This window comes from Crocuta crocuta, unplaced genomic scaffold, assembly GCF_008692635.1.
Source record: "Crocuta crocuta isolate KB4526 unplaced genomic scaffold, BGI_CrCroc_1.0 scaffold388, whole genome shotgun sequence".
Taxonomy (NCBI): Eukaryota; Metazoa; Chordata; class Mammalia; order Carnivora; family Hyaenidae; genus Crocuta; species Crocuta crocuta.
In genome coordinates this window covers 1,394,778-1,416,764 of record NW_027528867.1, presented here as the reverse complement: position 1 = coordinate 1,416,764, position 21,987 = coordinate 1,394,778, and the positions used below count along the sequence as shown (strand labels likewise).

Below are 21,987 nucleotides of genomic sequence, written 5' to 3'. Positions count from 1 at the left end.
AGTGCGTTTGGAAACCATTCTTCTGTATCATCCTCTAAAAAAGACCTTGCAAAGATACCATAAAACTGTAGACTCCAAGACCACTTGGAGCATGTTCCTGAAGTGAGCCTACACAAACCTAAAGTCTCAAACACGATGGGAAACAGTTCGAGATTTTCTGTATTAGTTCCCAGTCCCCACCTACCTGCCTCGCCTCGCCTCGCCTCGCCCACTTCCACCTACACCTTGATAGCCCGACCCTCTTCAAGTGGCCCCGCAGCTTCCGGGTAGCTCAGCTTCCTCCTCCCCCGCAAGCGGAACCAATGTTCGTGGGCTTCCAAGGTCGGTCGGATCTTTCTCTCTCAGACTCTTCGCAGCGGTGACTCGGCAGCAGCGTCTCGCGTCATCAGTGACCGCCCTGTACTTTGCTACGCTTTGCGTCGCTCTGCTAAGAGCAGTCACCTCCTCCTTGGCAAATAGTCCTCGGTGGGGTTCGAGTTTTTGGGTAACAGGAGAGGGGCAGCACAAGAAGTTACTTTCAGGGAACGCGGAATAGACAAAGAGAGGGAGACAGAGGCCAAAGTTTTTGCGATAGTGTGTGAAGTTAGTTAAAAACTCCCTCCTTCCTAAAAGGATCCTTCCGCCTGCAGTAGCGGTGGTGAGGCCGAGGGAGCCGCCATTTTGGATGTTCGGTTCCTGCTGCCACTGCTGCCGCCGCCCCCGGAGCTGCTGGTTTCATTCGAGGTTTCGGGCCGGTGAGTGTCACTCGCGGCGCTAAGGACATATTGCTCCTTTTGCCCCGCGCCTGCCGGGAGCGCTCGGCCGGAAGCTGCCTGTCAATCCCATGAGTCCGGTTCTAGGCTTTTGGGGGTGAGAAGAGAGGACAGAGGCTGGCCCAGCAGGGGCCCGGAGCCCCAGGGGCTGCTCCGACTTCTTGAGGGCCGACCCGAGGCCTCGGACCAGGAGGCTCCGCGCGCGTCTGCGTTCTGTGCTGTGGCGTTGCCCGGCCGGTGCGGGCCTCCTTTGGACCCATTGACTTTCTCAGGCTTCGATCCTCTTTTGAGGGTTCATTCAGGGAGCAGGGTTAGCGGGCCGGGCCCCACCCCCGCGTGTCTTCTCCGAGCCATATACCAGCGTTCTTGTGTCTTGTATTCGGGTCAGGTGTTTCGTAGAACTCTCTTTAGCTCTTCCAAATGCTCAGTTAATCGCTGTCTGCCCTGCAGTGCCGTCCTCTCTGAACCGGACATCGACCTCACCTCTCTCTAACCTTCCGACCAACTTCGTTTCCTATTTTCAGGGTTTCCCCCCTCCCCCCAATTCACCTGCGAGCACACTGCTTACCCTTCTCTCAAACTCCTGATCCTGAGGACGTCAGTTTCTAATAATTATCCGGATCTTCTTGACTGTCTGAAAGAGTCCGGACGATTGGTTATGTTTCCCAGTTAGGGTTTGGTGAAGGAGATCCGTCGAACTACTCGCGCAGAGTATACTTCAGCAGTAAATGTTTGCGAGGCTGATTAAATGGCTTTTTTTGAGGCGTGGGTAGGGAGGAGGCTGTCATGTTTTCTCATTGGTGAACTCCCTTCGCGTGCTGAACACTTAGTTATTTGGTGCTTATTGACAATTTATGTATTTGTATTGGTGATATATAACCCTGGGCATGGAAATTGCCTGAGAAGGATCTTAATCTCACGTAGGTAGAAAGGGAAGTAACTTTTTTTGGCTACTGTAAGGATTAGTTAACAGAAGAGAGGAGCGAGTGAAGATTTCTTAGTGATCTTAACTTGCAGGTGTTTTGTACGGTAATGATCTTGTTGACTGATTCTAAAAAAATACTTAAATTGACTTCATGTGTTAGAATTTTCTAGGAATAATTTAATTTTAAATATTCATTTCCACTCTTCCCCATAATTCTTGTCAGACTATACACCTTAAGTTTTGGTTTAAAAATGCAGACTTTCCAGTTATCCATAATGTTATTACTTTTTTTTTCTTTTTTCAAAAAAATTAAATTTTTTTTTTTTTTTAATTTCTGAGAGAGAGAGTCAGCGTGAACAGGGGAGGGTCAGAGAGAGAGGGAGACACAATCCGAAACAGGCTCCNTTCCAAATGCTCAGTTAATCGCTGTCTGCCCTGCAGTGCCGTCCTCTCTGAACCGGACATCGACCTCACCTCTCTCTAACCTTCCGACCAACTTCGTTTCCTATTTTCAGGGTTTCCCCCCTCCCCCCAATTCACCTGCGAGCACACTGCTTACCCTTCTCTCAAACTCCTGATCCTGAGGACGTCAGTTTCTAATAATTATCCGGATCTTCTTGACTGTCTGAAAGAGTCCGGACGATTGGTTATGTTTCCCAGTTAGGGTTTGGTGAAGGAGATCCGTCGAACTACTCGCGCAGAGTATACTTCAGCAGTAAATGTTTGCGAGGCTGATTAAATGGCTTTTTTTGAGGCGTGGGTAGGGAGGAGGCTGTCATGTTTTCTCATTGGTGAACTCCCTTCGCGTGCTGAACACTTAGTTATTTGGTGCTTATTGACAATTTATGTATTTGTATTGGTGATATATAACCCTGGGCATGGAAATTGCCTGAGAAGGATCTTAATCTCACGTAGGTAGAAAGGGAAGTAACTTTTTTTGGCTACTGTAAGGATTAGTTAACAGAAGAGAGGAGCGAGTGAAGATTTCTTAGTGATCTTAACTTGCAGGTGTTTTGTACGGTAATGATCTTGTTGACTGATTCTAAAAAAATACTTAAATTGACTTCATGTGTTAGAATTTTCTAGGAATAATTTAATTTTAAATATTCATTTCCACTCTTCCCCATAATTCTTGTCAGACTATACACCTTAAGTTTTGGTTTAAAAATGCAGACTTTCCAGTTATCCATAATGTTATTACTTTTTTTTTCTTTTTTCAAAAAAATTAAATTTTTTTTTTTTAAAATTTCTGAGAGAGAGAGTCAGCGTGAACAGGGGAGGGTCAGAGAGAGAGGGAGACACAATCCGAAACAGGCTCCAGGCTCTCAGCTAGCTGTCAGCACAGAGCTCGTTGCGGGGCTCGAACCCACGAATCATGAGATCATGACCTGAGCCGAAGTCAGACGCTCAACCGACTGAGCCACCCAGGCGCCCCCATAATCTAATTGCTTTCATGCTGTACTTAAAGTATGTTTGTAAAATAGCATGTTTGAATAAAACATTTCACAGTAATTCACTGATTATTTCCTACATTTCAAGTTTCCTACATTTCAAGTTAGGTAAGTGTGATTGAATCGCTTCTATTTCATCTCAACCTGAGTTTTTAAATCTGTAAAAGAGAACTAATTTGAGATTACGGGCTAGTGACTGCTGAAATTTAAATTTGTATCTTGATGGACACAATGCAGAGGGATGAAGAGAAAAGTGAAGTAAAATTATAACTTTAAATTGGATCGGATCTTTTAATACTTACAATCCATGTCTAAGTGTATTATTCTTATCAGGTAGATAAATTCTTGTACTGGTCATGTGATGTCTCCATAGAAGATTGAGTGTTTTCATTGTAAATAGTGTTCTTGTTATTTGTTTTAAGGAGAGTTTTGAAAAATGTTAGTATTTGTGTATTTACTGTCAAGATAGGGAGTTTCTCTTTGGTTTAAAGGAACTGTCAACCCCTTGAACATCGAGGGAATGCTTAATCGTTTACTAAGTACTCCTTTGTAATTAGTGAAATACTATTTCTGAGTTACCTTTTTAAAACAAAGTTATTAGAAGAGCTATCAAATAGTGTTATTTAACTCCAGTCATTTCGTGGTATAATGTATTGGTAGTTAAACATCATTCATTCTTAGGTGGTTTGCAGTCAATTGGAGAGTGTCTTTTTGCCTTACAAATTATAAGCAAAGTGTTCTGTAGTGTACTGTTGATCACATACTTGAATGTCTACTTTGTCTAACATTGTGGGATTATACTTGAAATTAACATTGCTTAGGGAACTTCAATTCATTTTCTTTTGGGATCAGTTGGCTTGTTCCTTGATCTATTTCTCTCCTACCAGTTCTAGAATTGAGAGTAAATTTTATTTATCTTTTTTAGTACACTCTACCCCCACCTTGGGCCTCAAATGAACTCATGACCCTGAGATCAGGAGTTGAATGCTCTATTGATTGAGCCAACCAGACACCCCTTGAGAGTAAATTTTAGAGTGAAACTATAATGTACAAAAATTGTCAGCAATACTTTGGTGATGTTTCATCCTCCTCCTTATTGAAAAAGTAGTCTTGAAATCAATGATGTACAAAAACAAAAGTGCAAGTTTTTTTGTGATTTATAAAAACTATACATGTTGAAAGAGCTGAATGAGTATTTTCCAAAAGATTATNATCATGACCTAAGCGAAAGTCGGACGCTTAACCGACTAAGCCACCCAGGCGCCCCCAAAAGATTATTTTTAATTAAAAAATTGAATTAGAAAACTACATACCGAAACAGATTCTCGAAATGCTTAATCCCTTTATTTGCATTTGATGAGGATTTAAAAATTTTGTGTATAAAGTGGGACTTAATTGATAGCAAAACTTTAAAACTCTTACTTAGATTTAGTTTCAGAGAATCTAAACTATTTACTTTTCTCTAAACTGCAAATGCTTGTTCAGCTATTTTTGTTGCTTAAAATTCAGTCATTTTCAGCTGTATGAATTGTTTCCAGTTCTTGATTTTGGCAGACTTTCATCCCTTTGTTACTTTTATCCAATTTCTTTCATGGAGGATAAGATTTAAAGTAACAACTAATAAAAAAAATTTTTTTACAATATTTATTTTTGAGAGACAGAGACAGAGCACAAGTGGGGGAGGGGCAGAGAGAGACTGAGACACAGAATCCAAAGCAGGCTCCAGACTCTGAGCTGTCAGCACAGAGCCGGATGCAGGGCTGGAACTCACAAACCTGAGATCATGACCTGAGCTGAAGTCAGATGCTTAACCAACTGAGCCACCCAGGTGCCCTGAAAGTAACAACTAATTTTATTTTATTATTTTTTATTATTATTGTTTTCAGTGTTTATTTTTGAGACAGAGACAGTGTGAGCAGAGGAGGGGCAGAGAGAGAGAGAGAGAGAGAGAGAGAGATACACAGAATCTGAAGCAGACTCCAGGCTCTGAGCTGTCAGGACAGAGCCTGACAGGGCCTGAACCTACAGACCGTGAGATCATGACCTGAGCTAAAGTTGGATGCTTAACCGACTGAGCCACCCAGGTGCCCCACAACTAATTTTAAAATTAAGAGAACATATAGATATGCCTAAGCTCTTAATAAACCTTGGCTTATAGGTTTTGAAAATTGTATCTTTGTCAAAAAGCATTAGAATTTTTCCATTTGTCTTTTTGTGTAGAAAAATTTTATATCCGTGAAGGCACTCATTTCTACCTTGAAAATACATAAAAGGTTTTTTTTTCTTCTTCATTGAAGGAGTAACACAAAGCAGCTAATTTGGCCTGAGTTTTGGTTTCTAGAAAAACAATCTTTTGTCAACGTTTGTAGGGTCCAGAAGTACAACAACAACAACAACAAAACCCTCACTCTTGCCAAACTTGTTGAGTCAGCATTAACTAACAGTTTTGTATAAAAGGGCAAGGTTTAAGATAACATGATGGAAATGAGAAGTGCTTTTTCATTAGGGACTTGGAAGTTTTGCATTTTTTGTTTACTCAGACAGTTGGAGAAAATTAATGTTATAAATGTTGTCAGTGAAAAATAGGCTTCCAAAGGAAAAAAATGTAGTATTTTAAAAGAGGAAGAAAACATGTGACCTTTGTACTTTATAAATAATTAAAGACATCTTAAAGGCAAGTAGTTTTTACACCCTTTCTCTGTTGTTAGACTGCAACAGTCACGGTGTAACCTGATAGGCAGGTGCTTTGCTCACTCTAGCTTTCTTGTAGCTGTTTGTAATGTGTTTTACTGAGCATCCTAGGCTTTTCAGCTTGTTTGGTTTTGAAGTTAATGTTCTGGAGTTTTGTTGAAGAGTAAATATGAGAAAGACATGAACGTAGATCTTTGGAACTGTACAATATTTGTATTCCTCTTACAAACCTTTGGGATAAAAATAAGGCTGATCTAGAATAGATGATGTACACTATTGGGTTAAAAGATCTAACTTTAGTAAATGATCATGTATTTGTACAACTCAAAGTGAAAGGAGTTCCACTAGTGTTTTTACAGCTCAGTTTAGTGAAGCTCTTTTTTAATCTTCACTATTGGGAAATTATTCCGTTTTAAGCTGAAGAAAGGGAAGGGAAGTTAATTTTTTTTTATTCCTTTTTAAAGTCTGCACAAAAGATTTGGTTCTCTTCCCACTTTTTGAAATTTTTGAAGACATCATACTTTTAAAATATGGTGAAAATATTGGTTTGAGATGAATGGGGAAATTAATTGAAAATACTTAGGCAACCTGTATCTTTGTAGGTATGAGATTTTCAGTATGATTTATTGATGGCAAGCTGTTGTGAGAAGAGCTTCTTTTTCTGATAGTACTCAATATATGTGATCTTTTGTAAATGTGTGTTTGTCTCTACTAGTGAAAGTTGGGCTTTATATTTTCTTTAGAAACATTCCATGATGAAAGCCTAATAAATTGTGTTGATTATTTAAGAAAGTAGAATGAGGAAGCATTTACTAGCATTTGGTTGTGTTATTTTTATTTACACACATTGAACTTTACTTATTTAGGTATTTTTAAATTTTTTAAAAGTAAGCTCTGCATGCAATGTGGGGCTTGAACTCATTGACCCCAAGATCCGAAGTTGCATGCTCTATGGACTGAGCTAGCCAGGCACCTCTACACACACTGAACTTTTTACTGTTTCTTGAATACTTCATATTCTTTAATTCTCTTTGTACCTCTTATGCCTATCTATACCTGGAATGCTTTTCTTTTCGCCCTTTCACCTAGTAAACCTGTTCTTTCCACTCCAGTCCCTGGCAGAGGGGTGTAGTGCTTTCTTTAAAGTAATTGAATTGTCTACCTTTTCTTGAGCTTTCAGAGGACAAGAACTATCTGATTTATGACATCCATAGTACATAGCACAGTGTCTGCCACTTAGTAGCTACTCTGGAATAGATAATAATGGATGAAAAAATAATATGGAAAACTTGTTCAGGTACTCAAATACATGGTAATTGGTTAATGCCAGAGCCAAAAGCAGTTAGAGCCCTGAGTTATGAGAAGCTACTGCAGGTCATTTATTTGTGACTTATAGAATTGATGTTAATGAAGTTTACTTTCAGGCTTAGAAAACATAGGGGTGCCTGGGTGGCTCAGTAGTTGAGCGTAGGACTGTTGATTTCCATTCAGTTCATGATCCCAGGGTTGTGGGATTGAGCCCCAAGCCCAGCTCTGCACAGAGCATGGAGCCTGCTTAATTAAGATTCTCTCTCTCTTCTCCTCTGCCCCTCCCCTGCTCGTGTGCACACACGCGCGCGCGCTCTCTCTCAAAAAAAAAAATGTATATACATATCTTTGAAAATATTATTTATATGTTTAATTCTGAAGTTGACATTACTCTTCTCTTCATGGCTGAGTGAGATTCTCTTTTGAGAGAGCACGGTGCAAGTGAGGGAGGGTCAGAGAAAGAAAGTTAACAGTCTCCAAGCTCAGCCACCGTGGGGCTTGATCTCATGACCTGAGATCTTGTGTTTTGTTTTTCGTTTTAAATTTTTTTAACGTATTTATTTTTGAGAAAGAGAGAGAGGGAGACAGAGAATCCGAAGCAGGCATCAGGATCCGAACTGTTAGCACAGAGCCTGACACTGGGCTTGAACCCACCAACTGTGAGATCATGAACTGAGCCGAAGTCAGAGGCATAACCGACTGAGCTGCCCAGGCACCCCATGACCTTAGGTCTTGACCTGAGTTAAAATTGAGAGTCAGAAGCTTAATAGACTGAGCCTTCCAGGAACTTTCTTTTGCAAAAGTTTCTAGTGGCAGTGAAGAAATCTACACTTCCTGCCATCTTCTTTCTTTTGAATTCCTAATATGATAACTCATTATACTAAAGAAACTAATAGTAAGTTGAGAATTTCAGGCTCTACCCCCACCCCCATGGAAATGTGTTGATGCAGTTCAGTGATTTGTTACTGTCTTTCCCCTCTTGTTTGAATAATGCACTTTCATAATGCTAAGGTTTTCTTTTTATATTTGTAATTTATAAAATAATAAGTGTCCATTATAATAAATGAAAAAAACTAAAAACATATTTAAATTTATCATTTCATTCCTTCTCCTCACTGTTAGTCCCCAGCCATGTTATGGGTATACTTCACCAGGTTATGGGTATATTTCATTATTTCCCTCCATGCTTGGTCAAGTGCTGTGTATACTAACATAAATATGCACTTATGTATGGATTCTTTACATGTTTTTACAAAAGGGAGATCATATTTTATATTACTCTGTAACAAGCTTTTCTTAACACATCCTGGTCAGTACATATAATTTGATCTTGTTTTTTTAAATGTCCCTATTATGTCTTATAATATGGATGTGTACCATACATAATTTAATCGGTTATTTTCTTATGGATGTTTAGGTTGTGTCTAGATTTTGTTAATACAAGCAGTGGTACAGTAAAATCCTTGTACCTGTTACCTTACTTACTGCCACTTTTATTTCTATAGTCTAGAGTCTCCAAGGTGGGATTTCTGGGTTAAAGGACATATACTTTAAATGTTTTTATTGCCAGATTATTCTCTAAGTAGGTTGTTATAAGTTTCACCTCTACAAACAGTGAGTTTTCTATATCATCACATCATTCGATGTAAATAATTTTTACTGGTTTGCCAGATGATGACTACTCTCTCAGTTTGTCTTAGTTTTAATTTTCCTGGCTATAATTAGAGCTAGCCTCTTCTCATATATATTTTTTTTAATTATTTGGATTTCCTTCATTGAGAATTTTCATGTCCTTGGTTCATTTTTTGTTTAATTTTCTGTGGATATTCTTGGTTCACTTTTGTTTTTCCTCATGTTATAGGAACACCTTATGGTATATTAATTTTTTGTTTTATGACACATGTATTTATTCATCTGGAATTAACTTTTATATGAAGCAAGGAGTTTTATATGGTTTTCTTTTGTGTGGAGAGCTAACTACATGAAGACTAAATAACCATCCTTTCTTCAATGAATTAAATGCGGTCTTCTAAGTTTCCATATATGTTTGCTGTATTTCTGGTTCTTTTTTTCTCTTTACTTTTTTATTTTAGTTTTTTTTTGATTATAGTATCTTTGTAAAAAGTTACACTCTGTTAAGAAAAGCTCCTCTGGGGCACCTCGGTGACTCAGTCCATTGGGTATCTGACTTCAGCTCAGGTCATGATCTCACAGTTGGTGAGTTCAAGCCCCGCATCAGGCTCTATGCTGACAGCTGGGAGCCTGGAGCCTGCTTCGGATTGTCTCTTCCTCTCTCTCTGACCCTCCCCTGCTCGTGCTCTGTCTCTCAAAAATAAATAAATGTTAAAAAAAAAAAAAAAAAAAAAAGCTCCTCTCTGGGGCTCCTGGGTGACTCAGTCGTTTAAGCATCTGACTCTTGGTTTCCACTCAGGTCATGTTCTCATAGTTGGGGAGTTCAAACCTTATGTCAGGCTCTCTGCTGACAGTACTTGGAATTCTCCCTCTCTGCCCCTCCTCCACTTGCATGCCCCTGCTCACTCATTCTTCCTCCAAATAAATAAATAAACACTTTTTTTAAAAGAAAAGCTACCACTGTACTTTTGAATTTTCTTGATTATTTTTGAACATTTATTCCTATATCTACTGATTGAAAATAATTTTTTGGGTTCAGAAAACCTCAAAAAAAAAGTCCACTCTTTGGAATTGCATTATCCATGTGTTTAGTTTGAGAGGCCTGACATTTTTAATTATAACTTTTCCTTATGAATTTCCATTTGTTTAAATCCTGTTTCAGTTTTAGTTTCTTCAATAAAGGTTTTGTAGATTTCATAGTCTTCTTCATGTGATTCTTATTCCTTTCTTGCTAAATTTACTCCTAGATATTTTATACTTTTTGATACTATTGTCAGTGAGACTTTTCCCTCTTTATTTCTAATTAATGTCAGTAACATGGATTAAAAATGGACCTTTAATTTCCTGTGGACCAAATCCCCATTCCCCCCTTTCTTGGTATCCAGAATGAACAGAACTTGGATTTATGAAGAATATGCTAGGGAAGCTTTGTTATCTTAGCGTGAAATCACGTTCTGGTAATTTTCTAGTACACTTTCTGATGTCATCCTGCAGAAAATGCCTTTAGATAAATGTGACTCTGTCTTTTCAAGATGAATTTTATCTTGCTATTTTGAAAGTTTACAGTTTTGCTATACTAGTCCAATATGATGTTTATTACTTTGAATTTTCAAAGCACAATTTATTGCTTCAGTAATATATGCTCATTATTTAAAATATAGTAGAAAATGTACAGAAGTTAAAAAGGCATCTATATTTCTACATGGCATAGATAATTAGTCTTCCTTAACATATATCCTTTGAGGCATATTTTTAATTTATTTTTTAAAGTTTATTTATTTTGAGAGAGAATGCATGCACCTGAGCAAGGGAAGGGGCAGAGAGAGACAATCCCAAGTAGGCTCAGCACTGTCACCGTGGAGCCTGACATGGGGCTCGAACCCACGAACATCATGACCTGAGCCATAGTCAGACACTTAACTGTGACTGAGCCACCCAGGCACCCTGGAGCATATCTCTTAAAAAGCCAAGATTTTTGTTTTGAGAATTTTCTGACAATTCTTGATAAGTGTGGGCTCCTTAGGACATTTTTACTAATAATAGTAGTTTGAGAGAGTGAAAATTTGCTTTTTATTAGTGACAAATTAGATATTGATGATGTTTATATTTATTTGGCTTTTATTTTCATGCATCTTAATGGAGTTGAGTTGTTCAGTAAGCATATTTGTATTTATATATATCTGTTTTTAAATTCTCAGTTTCCGTGAATTTTGGTTACGGATAATTAAAGGAGATGGCTGTAATTTTTGTGGCATTTTAAGGAGAATTGAACTTAAGACTTAGAGGACTGCCAGCTGGCTGCCTAGACTGGGTGTGGTGGTATCTTGATGTGGTCTACATTTCACAGCATTCGCTTAGCCTTGAAGATCGAGAAAGTCCATTTTAGTATTTCATCTAGAGATGATTTAGCCTAATCAAACTCATGGATATGTGAGTTAGAATAACAATGTTATAATTTACAAAGGGCTGTGCTTTCTTCTGAATTATGTGTCTACTTTCCAGGGCACCCTTGAAGGAATTTGGGAGACAAGATACTTGAAAAGAGGATTAAGAATCACAAAGTTGCATTATGAGCCTGAAGCCAAAGCATACAAAATTGAATGATCTTGAATGCTCATCATTCTAGGTCATGGTGAAACATGATGAAAGAACTATCCCTGTCCCACAATGGTGTTAACCTCTGCAGTGACCAAAATACCCCCAGATTTAATCTCTCTTATTCAAGCAGTGATGTATTAACACTTCTCTTCCCTTTTCTTCACTCTGTAGAACATTTCCCTTCTATGAGTACATTTCTTCATACAGTGGAAATAGATTTGCACTGCCTCCCCCTCCCTGCTGCCCAATACTCAAAGGAAAGAAAAACATAAAAACCCAAAGAGGGTGAAAAGAACCCAGTTAAGTCAGATGAGTGACAGCTGGTATCTGTAAGAAATATTGGAAAGTAACAGTGTGATCAAAGCTTAATACTGTTTTTATATTTGGTGTAAGCTTTCTTACTACTTTGGTCATAGTGTTTTGCAAGTTGTAAATGGATTAAAGCAAGTCAGATATTTATATGCATTAAAAATCTGAAGTAGGGCTTTTGTGTGGAGCGTAATATAAAAATGTAGGCCATATGGAGAATGCAGAAGAGAAAGCACAGTAACTTCTTTCGGAGGGTTTTGCCGAGTGTTAACTTAGGTCCCTTGAGTGTTTTTAGCCATACTTAACAACTCAGAGCTTGGGTGTTACAGAGTAATCACTGGTAAAGTTAATTGAAATCTAATTTTTTGGATTTTTTCTCATTGTTTAGCAAGAATTCAAGTACAGTTTTTGTGTTGGATTGAAAAGGAGGTAATTTTAATATTGAAAAATTCCTTTTAATTTAGAATGTCTTTTTAGGTTAAAGCTCACATAGCTTTAGGCTTAGGGAAAGAAGGATAATGTGACAGCAGTTGCCTCAGCTTTTTGGTTATACATTCTTAACTGTTGGCTGTTAGTGACTCAGAGTTCACAGCCAAATAGTGGGAGTTCAGAAATAGGAAGAGACTTAACTGAACTGGATAGAATAGAGGACTGGGTTGAGTCCTGATGCCTGTCCCATGGCTGTTGTGAAGTAGCTGGTGCACGTTCTTTATTTTGTGTGCTTTGGAAAGGACAGGTGCGTTTTCTTTTTAAATCTAAGATGCTTCTTGCATTTAGAATTTAGTTAATTGCAGTATTTATCAAATTACTAATCTTAGGTAATGGGAATACAAGGATAAATAAAACCAAGACGATCTGGCCTTTAGGAGCTTATATTTGACTGGGAAAAACAGGCATTTCAAAGAAAAAAAGGTAATCATGGCCTGGAGTTGGTATTGTAGTAGGAGGAAAATCTTTATCAACTAAAGAGGTTTGTGGAGATTTTGGAAAATAACCATTTTCTCCATTTTGGGTTGAATTTTAGGAGAATTGGAACATATATAGTCATTGTTTTATTTTTTCTATTTCTTTCCTATAGTAAGTATTCATAATTTTGGTTACTCTTTGGGTATATAAAGTAATTAGTTTAAGCTCCAAAACTTCATTTTGTTTACATTTTGGATAGAAACTTTTCAAAAATGAATTTCACACTTCTTTTTTGTTATTTTTCAGCATTATCAAAAAAACCATTAATGAGACACGTTTATCTATAATCTGTTTATCTTAACAAGTCAGAATTTTAATTTTTCTGTGTCCCTTTTCCATCCTTGTCCTACTAAGTATTAAAATTTTTTTTTATATTTATTTTTGGGACAGAGCATGAGTGGGGGAGGGGCAGAGAAAGAAGGAGTCACAGAATGTGAAGCAAGCCCCAGGCTCTGAGCAAGCATTCAGCTGGAACCTACAAATGGTGACATCATGACCTGAGCTGAAGTCGGACACTTAACTGACTGAGCCACCCAGGCGCACCACCTAATAAGTATTTTAGAATACTTAGGATAAAAAGGACATCTTATTTTTATAAAATGTACAAGCCATGTAAATATAAAACAGGGACACTTAGGCATTGAATAAAACCACTGAAATACTAAATGTAAATAGTATAAAAAAGGAGAAATGGACAAACACAATTATAGTGGTAGGCTTTAACATTTTTCTCAGTCTTTCTCAAGTCTTTGACTTGATAGGTCAAGTAGTTAAATTAGCAATAGCAGACAGTATTTGAACTATATAATTTTTAGAAGTTGGTTATTCCACAGGCGCAATTTTAATATTTTATTCATGCAGTTGTCATCTTAGTCTTAAAACACAACTTTATTGGGTGCCTGGGTGGCTCAGTCAGTTGAGCATCTGACTCTTGGTTTTGGCTCAGGTCATGATCTCTTGGTTTGGTGGGTTTGAGTCCTGAGTTGAGCACTGCCAGTGGGGAGTCCACTTGGGATTCCCTCTCTCTCTCTGTCTCTCTCTCTCCCTCCTTCCCTCCCTCCCCCTCCCCCTTCTCTCTCTCTTCCCCCCTCCCTCCCTCTCTCTTCCTCAGTCTCTCCCTCCCTCCCTCTCTCTTCCTCAGTGTCTCCCTCCCTCTCTCTTCCTCAGTGTCTCCCTCCCTCCCTCTCTCTGTTCCTTCCCTGTTCATGCTCTCTCTCAAAAATAAATAAACTTAAAAAAAATTTATATTTCCTAAAACCACTCAAAGAAAAAGAAGAACATTTACTTTATTGAGGTATACACAATGTTTATTGTCTATAATGGGATTATAAATGTATTATGGATTATGAATTATATATAATGTATATAAATGTACTGATATACGTTTAATGTATATAATTTGATGTTAGGATACAATTTTATGTTCAGGTTTTCCACTTCTGCATTAAATGCTAAATGTTATGTTATTGAGCCATTTCTTGATAAATCAAGGTCTTATAAAAACTAATTATGGTACTGTTTGTAATTTAATACTTTTAAGACTTTAGGGAGAGTTGGTTGTTTTTTGTTAGTACACTAAAATAGGCTCAGATTACTGTGCTCTGTGTGTGTGTGTGTGTGTGTGTGTGTGTGTGTGTGTTGAAGATAAGTATTTTAGGGGTGCCTGGCTGGCTCAGTCAGTTAAGCATCTGACTTCAGCTCAGGTCATGATCTCATGGTTTGTGAGTTTAAGCCTTGCATGGGGCTCTGTGCTGACAGCTCCGATCCTGGAGCCTGGTTTGGATTCTGGTCTCCCTCTGTCTCTGCCCCTCCCCTACTCACACTCTGCTCATCTCTCTCTCTCTCTCTCTCTCTCTCTCAAAAATAAACATACATTTAAACAATAAACTAAGGTAAGTATTTTAATTTTGGGTTTGTAAAAAGATTATAAGATTAAGGTAATTACTGTGGAACTCAAAGGCAGAGATTTACCAGTGATTTGATCTGTTTCTTTTTGATTAATCACTTAAAAACTTTTACAGGATAAGAATCTATGATGTAGGGGTGCCTGGGTGGCTCAGTTGGTTACGTGTCTGACTTCAGCTCAGGTCCTGATCTCAAGGTTCATGAGTTTGAGCCCTGTGACTGGGTCTGCACTGACAGTGCTGGAACCTGCTTGGGAGTCTCCCTCTCTGCCCTTCCCCCACTTGCTGTCACTGTCTCTCTCAAAACAAGTAAGCTTTAAAAAAAAACTTTTAAAAAGCACAAACTTTTAAAAATTGTGGTAAGAATATAAACAGACCTCTCTTCTTGAGAAATTTTCAGTTGCACAGTACAGTATTGTTAACTGTAGGCGCACGTTGTATAGCAAATCTGTAGAATTTATTAATCTTGCTACTATGCTGTTTGGATACTTGTTTCTGCTCTACATAGGTTTTATTTTTTTGCTTTGCTGCTGCTGTTCTTTCCCTTACTTACAGATGACATTTTGTTGACTGTCCATGTTCTTCCCTAAAACAGCTTCTGTCTCCTGGTCTCCACCCTACTCTGTTTCCCTTTTAGTTTTCTAATTTGTAAATTAGAACGTGCAAATAGAGTAAAGTAGATGTTTTAGTATGTTGATGTGATGTTCTCTATATTGCTGCATGAGGTTATAAAAATGTGTTTTAGATTCTCAGCTATGTTTAGCTGAGTCATCACTATAATCATATTTATACTTTATTTTTTTAAAATCTTTTAATGTTTTTATTTATTTCTAGGAGAGAGAGAGAGAGAGAGAGAGACAGCGTGAGCAGGAGAGGGTCAGAGAGAGAAGGAGTCACAGACTCTGAAACAGGCTCCAGGCTCTGAGCTGGCAGTCAGCACAGAGCCCAACGCGGGGCTTGAACCCACGAACCGCGAGATCATGACCTAAGCGAAAGTCGGACGCTTAACCGACTAAGCCACCCAGGCGCCCCTATACTTTATTTTTTAAAAAGGATAGTTTGTTGTTGCTACTAATAACAGATGTTTAAGTTACTGTATTTTAAGGAATCTTGTGGTTTTGAGTATTTTGAAAGACAAGTAAAAACTCTTAAATAAGGAAATCGTCAGTATTATAATACGAGCAAGTAGGTTTTGTTTTCCAGGTTATGTATTTTTACAGCATTCGCTACATAGATTAGATATATTTGAATTGAATTTTTAATATGAAACATTTCAGACATAAAATATATGAATAATAATAAATATTCAATTACCTAATACCTAGTCTCAGAAATAAATAATCACCAGTATAGCTGAAGCCTCCTCTGTGTTACTTTCTTCCTTGTCATATTCTCCTCCCTCCCAGATGTGCCACGGTGTGGATATTTATGCATGTTTCACATGTTCACATTATACATGTTCTTGTTCTCTTACTGGATTTCTGTATCTCTAAAGAATAGGTTCTTTTACACATTTTAAACCTTTATAAATATTAGTACTGCATTTTTCTGCAGTTAATGTGTGTTCAAAATTAATTTATTCATGGATAGTTTATATAGGCGACCATTATGGCCAGCATTTATTTACTGTATACCATGTGTGTGGCACTGCGCTAAGAAGTTTACATGTATTCTCTTTTAATTTTTGTAGCAGTCCTTTGAGGTAGATACTTTTCCTATTTTACAGGTGAGGAAATTGAAGCTCTGGGATGTTAAGTTATTTGCTTAAGGACTGATAAATGATAAAATATCAGCTTAAGTTGAAAAATGGTAGAGCTGAGATTCAAATTCAGGTAATTTTACTCCAGGGTCCTCATTTTAAACAATGATTAGGGTCATTGGATAAGGGTAAGCCTGCACAATCCTTTATCTCAGTTTCTGAAATTAAAAACAAACAAAATGACCCAGGAGTTTTTCACAATTCTTTTGGTGTTAAAATCTGATTCGACCAGATATGAGGCTGTAGAATTTTATTTTTCTCATTTGGTGTGACTATTCATATGTTATTTCAGAAATATTGGAACTGTTGCTTTAGGCATGGTAGGCAAGTTATAACATAAAATATATGCACTGTATTACTTTTCTAAAATTCAGAAAATTCTAAGTTTTGCCCTTAATGGCTTTGGAAAAGAGATTGTGGATTGCTACTGTGTTACATATCTCTTTTTACCTGGGATTTAGGAGTTGTTGAGCTGATCCAGAAAGCAGTTAATTTTGGAAAAGAAAAAATTTCTAAGCATATTGAATTAGTTTGGCTATGACACAGTTTAGCTTACCATAAATACAATTTTCTGTTCTGTCATTCGTCAGTAGTTTTTGCTGTTATTTTATATGGCTGGAATTACAAAAATCTGTTTTCCTCACTAGACTTTTGAGTTCTTGAGGATAGAGATTACCACCTTGGCAGTTGCTAGCACCTTTTGCAATGCCTGACATAGAGAAGGCTCAGCAAATATTTGTTGAATGAGTGGTTGGCACTTTTTGGTATAACATGTTTCCCTGTTACTTAGGTCATCTATGGGATAGTGTGACTAATTGAATTGAAAAAGGAGGGAAAAAAAGATATGCATGATGCTAACTTCTAATTCCATAGTTTTTATTCTTCTTTTCCCCTTTGAAATGGATATAAATGATGTTTATGTTAATATAATTTAATACTGTTTACTCTGTAGTTTAATTGGCCCTGAGCTGTTAAACTTCTTTTTTTCATTTTTTTAAATGTTCATTTTTGAGAGAGACAGGGGAGGGTCAGAGAGAGACACACACACAGAATCTGAAGCAGGCTCCAGGCTCTGAGCTGTCAGCACAGAGTCCCATGCGGAGCTTAAACTCACGGACCACGAGATCTTGACCTGAGCTGAAGTCAGATGTTTAACCGACTGAGCCATCCAGGTGTCCCATTATTTTTTGATTAAAGACGTTGTGCTGTTTTCTGAATTCAAGATTCTCAAATGTAATGTTCAATTTTAAATTTTTGTTTTTAATGTTTTATTCTGAGAGAGAGAGAGAGAGACAGTGTGAGCAGGGAAGGGTCAGAGAGAGAGGGAGACACAGAATCTGAAACAGGCTCCAGGCTCTGAGCTAGCTGTCAGCACAGAGCCCAACGCGGGGCTCGAACCCATGAACCTTGAGATCATGACCTGAGCTGAAGTCGGACACTTGACCGAATGAGCGACCCAGGTGTCCCATGTAATGTTCAATTTTAAAAACTGGGTTTAGCTGCTGTGTTTTCAGAGTTGCTTTTTATAGTCTGGTTCCAAGTCCTTGTTGGATATGTGATTTGGAAATCTCTCACACTGTAACTTATCTTTTCATTTTCTTAACAATGTTTATCATAGTGCAAAAGTTTGTAATTTTTATGAAATACAGTTTTATCATTTTTCTCTTATGGGTGTGCCTTTGATGTAACGTCCAAGAAGTCTTTGTCTAATGCCACATCATGAAGGTTTTCTCCATCATCTTCTAATGGTTTGATAGTTGTGTGTTTTACGTCTAGATCTGTGCTTCATTTTTAGTTACTGTTTGTATAAGGTGTGAGATTTAGGTCGAGGTTCAGTTTTTCTGCATATGGATGTCCAGTGTGATGGTCATTGAATTGTTCATAGTATCACCAAATTATCCTTTCAGTGTTTGTGGTAATATTCCCTTTCATTACTGATAGTAGGAATTTATGTGATTTCTCTTTGATCATCTAGCCAGAGGTTTATCAATTTTATTGGTCTTCTCAAAGAACTGGCATTTGATTTCACTGACTTGACCTATTTGGTTTTTTTCTGTTTTTTAATTTCGTTGATTTGTTTATTTGCTTTTTTCTACTTCTCTTGGATTAATTTTTCTCTTTTTCTAGTTTCTTAAATAGAAGTTTAGATTGAGATGTTTTTCTGTTCTTATACAAACATTTAATGGTGTATGTTTCCCATTAAGCACTACTTTAGTTGTACCACAGATTTTAATAAATGGGTTTATGTTTTTGTTTAGTTATGTATATTTACTAATTTCCCCTGATATTTCCTCTTCACCCATGGATTATTTGGAAATGTATTGTTTAATTTCCAGGTCCATCAAGAGTTTTCCAGTTAGCTTTCTGTTATTGATTTCTGGTTTTAATTCTTTTATGGTCAGAGACTGTACTTTATTTTATATGATTTCCATTCATTTAATTTATTAACTTTTTAAAAAACTGACCAGGACATGGACTATTTTGTGAATGTTCCATATTCAGTTGAGAAGAATGTATATTCTGTTGCTGGTTGAGGTGTTCCATTAATATTGGTTAGATCCAGTCAATTGAAAACGGCGTTTAGGTCTTTTATATCTGTGCCGATATTCTGTAGTTTTATCATTTACTTATACGTAGCATGTTTAAGTCTCTACATTTGAGGGGTTTGTTTGTTTTTCCTTTGATAACTATCAATTTTTGCCTCATGTATTTTTTAAACTATATTGTTACATACATTTACAATTAGGATTGTTGTATTTTCTTGGCGAATTCACTCTTTTATCATGCAGTAGGAGAATAGAGAGTGACTTACTGCATGCTCTTAGGATCATGGCTCCTCTGGTTAGAGAGAATTCCCTTCCCTAGTTTTTGAGGCTGCCAGACCATTCCTGCCATTCCACAGGCACCACCGTTGCAGTGTTGCCTAGAGGCAGTGGTGGAGGGAAGGAAAAAATAAAAAGCCAAAAGAGAATTTCTCCCATTGTCCTTCTTTTCCTACTTCCTGGGCCAGAGAGAGAGGGTTTTCTTAGAACTCTTGGTCTGTACTCATTGCACTTTTGGGTTTTGGGCTGTTGTTGGGTCCAGACTGGGCAGTACTGAAGGAAAAATGATATCCTTTTGCCATTTTGATGGAACTTCAGTTTCTCCTCTTTCTCGAATCTGCTTGCTGTCATTTACTTTTTCGCGTCCTTGGGTAGCTGTGGCATGCATTTTATACAGGATTTTTAGTTATGGGGTCAGAAGGAGAGACAGTCTCCATGGAGTATGTTTGTTCCATCTTTCCTGGAACTAGAACTTTTTGTTTAGTCTGTAACTTAGAATGTATTCTGAAATATACTAGATTTTTTATTGTGTAAATTTTGTTTTTCATTAATGCCTACTAAGACATTTTCTTGTGATAAAAAAAGAAATAAGGAGAAGTAAGCTGTCATAGCTAAGGGGAAAAAAAATATTGATTTCTCTAAGTTAGAAATAGCCTGGTGCTGGAGAAAGTACTGATTGGGGGGAATCACAAGATGTGAGTCAGGCTAGTAATTAATTCTTTGACTTTGTACAAGTTAGTTTAACAGCCTGTGTTCTTAATTTCCTCCATAAAAAGCTAGTGGCACAAACTGTATTTCTGTGATTCTGTGACTGATAGCTGAGAAATTGCTCCAGGTAACTTGTTCTTCTCTCAGCTGGCTTAAACTTTTGTGATTTTTTTTTTTTCCATGTTGGACTGCATGTTTTGAGACTGGATTTAGACTTTTTTTTTTTTTGATAGTCTTTGTTTGCTTTATAGAGTCATTGACACCTTTGTGGAGGAAAGTTATTTTCCAGCAGCGTATTACCAATTGATCTTGACTGATTTTAGTTGCCATAGTTTATTTCCCATGCACCAAATTTGGGTTTCTGATAAATAAGATTCTTCTAAAAAACAAACAAACAGTATTTATCTAAGAAATATCTGCACCCAACATGGGACTTGAACTCAGGATTCCGAGATCAAGAGTCCCATGCTCCTTTGACTGAACCAGTCAGGTGCCCCATAGAAAATTCTTTTTTTTTTTTTTTTTTTGAAAATTCTTTTTGAAAGTATAATTACTGAGCTTTGGACGGTCAAAACCTGGTTTTACATTTAGTTCTTGATCTCTGAGAGCCATAATAGCTTTGTGCCTTTTTAAAGTGATATTCCATTTTGTTGACATTACACACAGCATGTTGGTTTTGCATCACATTACATCTGAGATTNATCTGAAGCAGGCTCCAGGCTCTAAGCTGTCAGCACAGAGCCCAAATGGGGCTCAAACTGATGAACGATGAGATCATCACCTGTGCCGAAGTTGGATGCTCAACCGAGTCACCCAGGCACCCCTTACTCTAAATTTTTTTTATCCTAAAGCCATATGTATTTGTAGTCATTGTGAAAGAAGTAGTGTAGATCTCTAGTTTAGCTATTAAGATTTTAAAACATTATTTATGTAAAATTTTAAGGATTTAAATGCTTTGTTTATTGAAGTTTTTTATTTTTAAAAAGCTTTTGATTATGAAAATTTTCTAATATACATAAAAATAGAGAATAATGCAATGTAACTTCGAATACTCATATCCCTTCAGAGTAATCAACATTTTGCCCATTTTATTTCTTTTTTCCTTCCTTAATAAGGTTTGAAACAAATCCTAGCAATCATAAAATTTTGTCTGTAAGATAATGTTCATTTTTGAAGTACTAAGAAGAACTCTAGCCTTGGAGTTCTAAGACTCGGTTTGTGTGCTGGCTCTGGCATGTACCACCTTTGTGATCTTATGCAAGTCACATAATTGCTTTGAAACCAAGTTTCTTCGTAGGCAAAGCAGGTATAATGATTTCTGCCCTTCAAAATAGTCTGGATCTGGAGTGCCTAGATGACAGTTAAGTGTCCCACTCTTGATCTCAGCTCAGGTTTTGATCTCAGGGTGGTGAGTGCAAACCTTATGTTGGGCCCCAAAATGGTCTGGAACAAATGAAATAATGAAGACAGTGAATGTATGAATATTCAAACACTAGGCGCTCAGTATTTCTATAAAAAAATAACAGCGTAACGTTATACAAGTAGTTTTATACAGTTTAGTACACATGATCTTAGGAGGGCTAATAGGGAGGAACATAACCGACACCTAGAGAACTTTTCTAAATTCCTAATGTGCTATCCCTACCTTGAGAAGTGATGCCATAGTGAACTGATAGGAGTGGGATATCCTCCTGGTTTGTGTGATTAGAGCAACATTGAGAATTAATGGTTTAAGGGTTCTACAGTTTGTATGTACTGAGAATGATGGTAATATCTAATTTTATCATTTTTCTTAATATTGAGGTATAAGATACAATAAAATGTACTTGTTTTCTTTTTAATGTTTATCTTTTTATTTTTTGAGAGAGAGACACAACATCCATGCACCTGGGATAGGAGTATAGAGAGAAGGAGAGAGAGAATCCCAAGTAGGCTCTGTGCCATCACCTCAGAGCCCAGTGTACGTCTTGATTTCACGAAACATGAGGTTATGACCAGAGCCAAAATCAAGAGTCAGATGCTTAACCGACTTAGCCACCCAGGCACCCCTAAAATGTTCGTTTTAAGTGTGCATTTCAGTGAACTTTGAGAGAGTGAGAACCATCATAAACATTTCACACCATAAACTTTTACACCAGAAGGTTTCCTTGCATCCCAGTTGA

The 21,987-nt window shown here is 37.4% G+C and overlaps 1 protein-coding gene across 1 annotated transcript in view; it reads left to right on the top strand.

Moving 5' to 3' along the window:
* The first annotated feature begins 454 nt into the window (after positions 1–454).
* The window catches only part of AP1G1 (adaptor related protein complex 1 subunit gamma 1), an 81,202-nt gene continuing 59,669 nt past the window's right edge, over positions 455–21,987 (top strand). The window contains exon 1 of the mRNA XM_077756355.1: positions 455–734. The gene's annotated coding sequence lies outside the window, so the exon portion shown is untranslated. The remainder of the gene's footprint in view (positions 735–21,987) is intronic.